The following is a 9,431-nucleotide window of genomic DNA, read 5'->3' on the forward strand; positions in this document are numbered from 1 at the left end:
TAGTGCAACAAGTGTCATTCACGAAAAAATTATTAGAAATTCAAGTAATGACTAGAACATGAAAACATTCAATGTTAAAAATTCTCCTAAACTCAAGAATATAATCGTTGCAACTAAGGGGAACTGTTATTGGCTACGTGAACATATATGTTGATAAACGCCTAAATGTATGTTTTTTGTATGTATGAATTGTGTATTTTATTAATGAATTGATGACCTTTTATGGTTTAATTGCTTAATTTCATGTTTCAGGCACAAACAAAGTCTAGGTGAGCTCAACGATGCAATTTGAGAAGTAATCAACACCGAAAATAGTGTTTTAGGGCCCTGGACATTGTAGCGACACTATAGCAGCCTGAAGCATGAAGATGTTGTGAAAATTCTAAGGCTAGAAATCATCACGAGCAACCTCACAGCTGTGAAGTCAACCGCAAGGGATTTTGAGTACTGCAGCACTGTGGCAGTTTACTATATCAATTGCTATAGTAGTACTGTAGCAACTTACTGATTTTTCGGCCCATTTGCTTAGATTCTACAGTGGCCATATGCTGGCCGTCAGCCATCCTAAAAGCACCTTTATAATGAGGGTTAGGGCATTTTTGCAGGGGACTTTTGGCCACCACTCTCCATCATCATCATCTAGGGCCTCAAGGAGACTGGAGAGGGCAGATCTAAGGAGCAAATCTAAGCGGAGAAGAGGAGTGCTATCAAGGAGAAGATCTAGGAGCTTGCCGGCGTAGATTCGACAAGTTTTCATCACCACCTTCTAGTCTTTATCTCAGGGGAGTTTTCTTTGAGATTTATATTGTATTGGTTTCCTTGCTTTCTTATTTGTTGATGTTGAACTAGACTCCCAACGTCACCGGGCATCTAGTGAACCTTGGGATGAACTTGCTTGTATAGATGCTTTGATTTACATTTATAGCATTTGTGTGGTTTGTGATCCTTGCTTGGTGTTTTTTGATGTGTTGTTTTGTATGAGAACTCTGTGATTTAACTTCTAGGTTGTACTTGGTACGTGACCATCACCCTTGTACTAGACACACCAAGTTTTGAAGGGAGTCATGTATGAACACGCCGTGACCATCGGGTATTTCATACTCCTCCAACCATTAGGGCTATACCTAGTTGAGTATTGGCCTTAATTAGAGAGATCTCGGCATTTAATGCAATCATAGGAGGATTTGGGCTGAAGAGATTTTGACTGAATACTTGTATGGGATTAGGTGTTATGGCTGTGACCATCGGGGTAACCTATTTTTGGATATCTCTTGGTCTATCTACCATTTCTTGTGTAATTCTAGCATCCATCTAGTTTTAGTAGTCTTGAGAGGATCCTCGTCCGGGGATCTCGCACTTTCATTGTTACTTGCTTCCTTAGTATGCTTGTGTGGTGAGCCTTAGTGACAAGGTCCCCTTGCGTATATCCCGTAACTGCACAGGTTTGTCGAAGTAATAATCCCGGGTGAGCGGGTATCAAATCCCCAGGGAGTAGGGAATAAAAACACTTAATTCGCTTCTTAGCTATGTGAAAGATCATTAGTGATAATTGTGACAATGATTCAATTCTCAAAAGTAAAAGCAACAAGTAAGAGAGCACGAGTAAAGGAGGAGGTAAGGCAATCGATAAAGATGGGGTACTCGGATAATGCTCCACCTAGGATAATTGTTTCAAGTGCAAGAACCCTCTATTATGCTTCTTAATCAATCCAATGGTGAGTCATGGAAATCCTTAATTATATAGTCCCAAATCTAAGGTTAACTATGCCTAACTCTATACATGTCCCGGAGGAGAGATTACATAACCTCTCAACCTCGCGCTCGCAAAGAGTTGCAATGAGCTCTAGGGATTCGAACTGATAAATCTCTTCCTAATTATAGACCTAACTCTTTGGTCCAGGTGGAAGGTCCCTAACCACGATTAAGCCCTAGATACTAAGATCACATCAACGTTTCACTCCGTTGCACGGGCAACTAAGCCCCAGCGGAAGTTCTTCCCTTAGACTATTCACTCTATTGTGGCTGCAAAGAACTCGAGGAATGGAGGTAGAATCTATCACATCGGGGGAAAGAGGACACTCCTGTACCTCTCGACTCACCCTCTCAACCCTCTCCAACCTAGCTTTGTCTAACGCTCGTGGTGTGTCACTCACTCACAAGGTTACCAACGAGAACTCTCAACCCTAGTGTCACTCTAAGGGAAATGTTCATACAATCAAGCATTCAAGGTTGGAACTCACAATAAAAATCAATTAATTGAAAGCATAATAAAGAGATTCAATGAAACAAATACATCCTAGGGTTCACAAATACCCAAGTACCCACTAGGGGTTTAGCTCTCCATGGAGCTAAGTACAATCAAAGAAATAGAATATAAAAGCAATGAATCCATATAAAACCCCCTCGATGGTCGTGTCGATGGTCTTGTGAAGATTGCTCTACTCGTCGCAAGGGATCCTTTGTCCGGCCTAGGATACACCTCGCCGGATCGGTGCCGACGAAAGCTCTCCCAATAACATTCTTCCAAACAACGCGCAATGTCAGAGCCGTAGAACCTCTCCAAAACCCTAGCCAATATCCCTCAAAATCCTAGCCGAAGCCTTCTCGCAAGTTGGGGAAAAGATGGAGAAAAGAATACTAAAATCGGGGCTGAATCGGCTTTAAATAGGGCTGGAATCGGGTGACCACACAGGCGTGGATACTTCACATGCCCATGTGGAATTTCCACACGGGCGTGGATAATTTCCACATGCCCGTGTGCCCTTCTACAGTACCCTGCCTGAATAGCTTCACGAATCCATACTTTTATCGGGGTAACGCAAACGGGCACACGTTCACGTCGTGGATCACTTGCTTCTTCAATGATAGGCAAGTTGGTGGAGCTCTTATTCTATGTGCATAAGTCGGAATGCTCGAGTGTGAATACCTTTGTGCCCCTCCAAATGGATGTGCTAACTAGAATACGAGGAGGTTGGCACACACTCTAGCATCTCACACCTGACCTATGTCTTCGCATTTGAACCTTAGCAAGATTTCCTCCAAAATCAGCGCATTGTGCTCCACATTGGCTTCTTTCCTTCTTACTCGGCCTCACAAAACTACCTGCATGAAAGTAACATAAAAACACACATATTAGTATAAAACCTGAGAAAAGTAATGCTCAACATAAGGAATGAACGCTTCGCATTCATATCGCACAAGCACTTATCACTTAGTCCATGTGTTTATAGTTTTCTCTTTGTTATTTTCCTTATCTTGTTTCAGTCCTATATTTTGTAGACTAGACAGTGTCGTCTATGGGGAAGTAATAGTAGCTCTTGGGACGCCAGGGAATACGACTCCTGTGTCACGCACAGGGTATTACTTGATGACCCGTGCACTTGCAGATTCATCATATGTCAATCAAAACTTATGTAAAGGACATGTGAAATGTGACTTCCCCCCTCCCACACTTAAGTTGTACATTATCCTCAATGTACACATGCAAGCACACTAACAAGTATAACAATCAAGAATATATGTCGGAGTGGCAATTGAAACAATATTCCCCTAACTCCTAGTGTTGCATTTGGTGGAGCTAAATCCTTGGGAGTGAAGTTCCAATGGGTTGTGAAGCACACACGACCAAGTGTAAAACACCTTGGCCGTGTCCATGACTAGTACTCAAATCCCATACTGATAAAACCATCTGGCACGTAACAAGATCCCCTTGCTTATATCCCGCAAGTGCACGGGTTTGTCGAAGTAATAATCCCGGGTGAGCGCGGTCGAATCCACAGGGAGTAGGGAGTAAAGACACTTAATTTGATTCTTAGCTGTGTGGAGTATCAACAATGATAAGTGTGATAATGATTCCATTCTCAGGAATTAAAAGCAACAAGTAAGAGAGCAAAAGTAAGGAGGAGGCAAGGCAATCGATAAAGATGGGGTACTCGGATAATGCTTCACCTAGGATAATCATTTCAAGTGCAAGAACCCTCTATTATACTTCCTAATCGATGCAATGGTGAGTCATGGAAATCCTTGCATATATAGTCCCAAATCTAAGGTCAACTATGCCTAACTCTATACATGTCCCGGAGGAGAAATCGAACAATCTCAACACCTCGGACTCCCATACGGTTGCGATGAGCTCTAGGGATTCCAAGTGATAAATCTCTTCCTAGATTTAGACCTAACCCTTTGGTCCAGGCGGAAGGTCCCTAGCCACAATTAAGCCCTAGATACTAAGATCGCCTCAACGCTACACTCCATTGCACGCGCAACTAGGCCCCAACAGAGGTTCATCTCTTAGACCATTCACTCTATTATGGCCGTAAAGAACTCGAGGAACGGAGGTAGAATCTATCACGTCGAAGGGGAAAGGGGGTGCTCCTATACCTCTCGACTCACCCTCTCAACCCTCTCTAACCTAGCTTTGTCTAACGCTCGTGGTGTGTCACTCACTCACAAGGTTACCAACAAGAACTCTGAACCCTAGTGTCACTCTAGGGGAAATGTTCATACAATCAAGCATTCAAGGTTGGAACTCACAATAAACATCAATTTATTGGAAGCATAATAAAGAAGTTCGATGAAACGAATACATCCTAGGGTTCACAATCACCCAAGTACCCACTAGAGGTTTAGCTCTCCATGGAGCTAAGTACAATCAAAGAAATCCAATGTAAAAGCAATGAATCCATAAAGAAACCCCCTCGATGGTCGTGTCGATGGTCTTATGGAAAGTCCTCTACTCGTCGTCCAAGGATTCCTTCGTCCGGTATAGGATACGCCTCGATCGAAGCTCCCCTACCAACCTTCTCCCTAATGGAATCACGATGTCGGAGCCATAGAACCTCTCCAAAACCTTGGCCAATACCCCTCGAAATTCTAGCCGAAGCCCTCCCGCAAGTTGGGGAAAAGATGGAGAAAAGAATACCAAAATCAGGGCTGAATCGGATTTAAATAGGGCTAGAATCGGGTAACTCCACGGGCGTGGACGATACACGCGCCTGTGCGGAATTTCCACACGGGCGTGGATAATTTCCACACGCCCGTGTGGACTCTTTGTTTCTCTGATTTCTCGGCCGGCTGTGAACAGTGCTGTTATAGTAATTGCTACAGTGTTTCTCTGATTCTATGTCATCCGGATCAGGTGAAGGCTGACATGGACGCTAGTCGGATTGCTTCTTTGACCGGGGTGCCATATCTACAAAATTAAAACATAAATCAATCAAAAGCATTCAAGAATTGATTCTGTAGAATTCCATATGGTCATGTGGAATTTTCACAAGCCCGTGTGGATCCACGAGGCGTGAAAATCCCATGCCCGTTTGACACCACAGGAGAGCCCGCAGGGGCAAACGCATGCCCTGGGTGCTCTCTGGAAAATAACTCAATACTTCTGAATACATGCACACAGGTGTGTGGAAATTTCCCACGCCCATGTGCCCGACCCACAGGGGCAATTGTACGCCCCTGTAGCTTCTTTATCAAGCCCGTGAAATTCTTCTAAGTGTTTTACACGCCCGTCCAGAAATTCCACACGGGCGTGGACCTTCACAAAGATCCACACGCCCCTTTGTATTCTCAGGATGGAGGAGAACTCTTCTACAAAGGTCCACACGGGCGTGTGGAAATTACCCACGCTAGTGCGTTTGTCATAGGATCATCCACAGGGGCGAGTCCATGCCCCTGTGTCTTCTCAGGAAAAATCTCTAAGTCTCTGTAGGAGGACACACGCGCATGCAGAAATTACCCACGGGCGTGTGACTGTCGCAAGGTCATTCACATGGGCGAGTCCATGCCCTGTGTCCTCTCGAGATGAGCTCACAGTGAAGACCCATGGCCATATGGAAATTCCACACGGACGTACGTTTTCTTTGGATGCCTTAGAAAACTCTGGAGGCTCTCCAGAAATTTCCTGAACATATAAATACACTTAGAGCCTGCCTTATAATGTGACATATCCCCGAGAAAACATTAAAAAACCGCTCAAACGACCAAAAACTTCACAAAACAAATTTAAGCACACGATAACAATAAATAATCCACATGAAAATCACAGCAATAGCCTTGAAAAATCAAGACATCAACACTCAAAGCCTTATTCATGCAAACACTAAACTAATAACCTAGAAAAATAGTAAATGCTTGGGTTGCCTCCCAAGAAGTGCTTGTTTAAGATCACTTAGCTTGATGTACCTTCTCTTACCTCACGGGGGCTCATAGATGAAGGTCTCCCTCTTACCCATGACTTGGAAGCACGATGAGCAAAGCCTTTTGAATGTAGAGGGGGAGTTGTTGGGCTTGTTACCACTTGAGGGTCCGTCATCCTTATTTCATTCTTGTGCATCCCTAATAGCCTTGGGACATTTCTTGTGGCATCTCCTTGCCCGCTTCATCTTCCGGAGCACCTTCTTCACAATCCCTAGGGTAGATGGTACTTTTTCCTCTAGACCAAGCATTATTACTTCTTCCTCTTCCACTTCTTGGTCCGGCCACACCTCGTACTGGTCCTGATTCAACATTTCCTAAACATATTCATCAATTAGTTCATCAATAGTGTCAAACAAAAAGAGTATCATCAAAGGCAAGAGAATGTCGCATGGCTTCGGTGAGGCGGAAGGTCAACTTGTCGACGCCCACCCTCGGTGTCAACTTCCTACCGTTCATGTCGATCAGTGCCTTGGAAGTGCACAAGAATTGGCTTCCAAGTATCAAAGGAATATCCCCATCCTCATCAACATCAAACACTACGAAGTCTACAGGAAATATGTACTTGTCAACCTTGACAAGCACGTCTTCAATGCTCCCGTCAGATGTCTCACCGTTTGGTCCGCCAATTATAATGTCATCCAAGTGGTCCTAGGCTCTCCCAAGACTAGCATAAAAGAATGAGTATGGCATGATGTTGATACTAGCCCCTGAATCCAGTAATGCCATTGATAAGTGTCTAAATGTAGATGTTTTCATGCATATATCGTATTCACTTTGCATGTATTTTGTGAGGTTTGATGCCCGTTTTGCGCTTAATCATCTATTATTTGCTTTGTAGGGCATAAGGAAGCCATAGAGAACAAGAAAATATCATTTGGGCGAAAAGAGAAGAAAACAGGAATTTCATACTACCCCCATACTACCCAGTATGGGGGCCGTATGCACTGTAGCACCAGATTTATTTTAAGTGTCTGCCCAGATTTCCATAATACCCAGTATGGGGGCCGTATGCACCCCGTATGGATCGCGAATCTAGGGTTTTTGGGTGCTATACGACCCCCATATGACCTGTATGCCTCGGGGGGTATAAATACAAACTTTTAGGGCAGAAAAGAGGACTTTTGGCTGGCCCTTTTCTTAGCCTACTTTGGGAGAGCACTTGGGAGTTTTTGGGCGACCTTGTGGAGGAGAAAAAGGGCAAGGAAGCTAGAAGATCATCCAAGCCCAAGGTCCAAGATTCTCAAGGCAAGAAGGCAACATCATTCAAAGGGGAGATCTACCAAGATTTGAAGAAAGGAGACCCACGGCTAGAGGAAGCGTCATTTGGCACTCCTTTGGCGGGGAAAGCGTCATTCGGCACATTCTTCACCTCCTCCTTCACCATTTCATCTAGGGAGTGTCATTTATGCTTTTGTTTCATGTTTTGCTTGTTTGTATTGCTTGTTGTGAGATGATGACACACTAGACCCCCAAGGCCACCGGTTGTTGGTGAACCTTGGGGGGTTTTATCATGTATGTTGGATGATAACTTGTTAATTCCATGCTTGGGTAAATTTGAGATCTAATCCATTGTTTTCATGCTAAGTGCTACACTAAGGAGAAATCCGTATCTCTTTTATGAGTGATGCATGTAGATGTGACTTGCTCGCATGTATTAGATCATAAATGGATTAGAAGGGGATACTTGTATCATCACGCCGAGAAATTGGGTGTTTGGTAGCCCTCCATGTTGGTTTAATCTGAAGAAGAGTAGGTTTATTCCTAAGTGAGATTTCCTCGTACTTAATGCAATCGTAGGAATGTAGATTTGGAAGAAATTCCTATCTATGTTTGTATGGGATTAGGGTTCAATCGCCGAGAAATTGGGGTTGTTCTAATCTTGGAATCTCATGGTCCATTTTTACCCTTGCATCTTTAGATCATCATCCATGTTGCATGATAACCCCTCAAGGGGATCCACATCCATAGGCGTTTGCATTATATTGAATTTCTTGCTTGCTCATTGGTTGTGCTCTCTAATTTGTTCATAACCCTGTTTTAGTTTTAATTGCTTTTAGTAGAGTAAAAATCCATCATTTGAGATCTTAGGCTAGATAATAGCTCGAGAAGGAGTAATAGGAGATCCTTAGCCCCGTGGAATACGATCCTCTTGTCTTCACACGAGGTATTACTTGGCGATCTCGTACACTTGTAGGGAAGCAATCAAGTTTTTGGCGCCGTTGCTGGGGACTTTTAAGGAATTCTAGGAAACTTTTAGATTATTAATCTAGCCATTTCATTCTTTACTCATTTCTTGTCATTATTTTTCTTTTCCTTTGGTCTTAACTTTCTATCATCTTTCTTGGTTTTGCAAGGTACTGTGCATGACACGCTCAAATCCATCAACATTGATTACACCGGATAGTGAAATTGAAAGAACTTTGCATCGGACATTGAGAGAAGTTGGTGAAGGTCGGGTACACAAAACATTAAAATTGAGGATAGAGAGTCTTCAATCATGGCCGAAGAGCGACGCACTCTATCCGAGTATGAAAGACCCCAATTCACAGGTGATGAGTTTAGTGTTCAAGCACCATCCGTGGCATCCAACAATTTTGAAATTAAAGCTAGTACAATCGGCATGGTCCAGAACTCGGTTCAATTCAATGGTCTCGCGAATGAAGATGCACATGGCCATCTTTCCCGGTTCCTCCAAATTTGCTCCACATTCAAGATTAATAGGGTATCGAACGATGCGATCCGTATGAGACTATTTCCGTTCAGCTTGAGAGACGGAGCTTATCATTGGCTTACATCTTTATCTCCGGGATCTATTAAAACATGGAAGGATATGGTTGAGAAGTTCCTTGGGAGATACTTTCCGCCAAGCAAAGCGGCGAAGTTGAGGCAAGAAATTTCAGCCTTTAAACAGGGGGAGTCCGAAACATTGTTTGAAGCCTATGAGAGATTCAAGGATCTCCTTAGAAGGTGCCCCCACCATGGTTTTGCCTCGTGGATGTGAGTACAAATAATTTATAATGGGCAGAATTATGCTACTCGCCAACTCATTGATGCCGCAGCGGGTGGTTCCTTTAGCAACAAGTATCCCGATGAGGCCGAGCAATTACTTGAGTCTATGGCAAGCAATGAATCACATTGGGCCTCAAGAGGATCTTCACAGAAGACTGTTGGGCTGTACAAAGTTAGTAGCAATGATGCCTTGGCCGCAAAGGTTGATGTGTTGACTCAGA

The 9,431-nt window shown here is 43.6% G+C and overlaps 1 non-coding gene across 1 annotated transcript; it reads right to left on the minus strand.

Annotated features, from left to right (window-relative positions):
• Positions 1-9,079: 9,079 nt before the first annotated feature.
• On the minus strand, positions 9,080-9,186 carry LOC120271307. Its single transcript, XR_005539923.1, has one exon. It is a non-coding gene; the product is annotated as a small nucleolar RNA R71 (small nucleolar RNA).
• Positions 9,187-9,431: the final 245 nt, after the last annotated feature.

Source organism: Dioscorea cayenensis, chromosome 10 (genome assembly GCF_009730915.1).
Source record: "Dioscorea cayenensis subsp. rotundata cultivar TDr96_F1 chromosome 10, TDr96_F1_v2_PseudoChromosome.rev07_lg8_w22 25.fasta, whole genome shotgun sequence".
NCBI classification, from domain to species: Eukaryota; Viridiplantae; Streptophyta; class Magnoliopsida; order Dioscoreales; family Dioscoreaceae; genus Dioscorea; species Dioscorea cayenensis.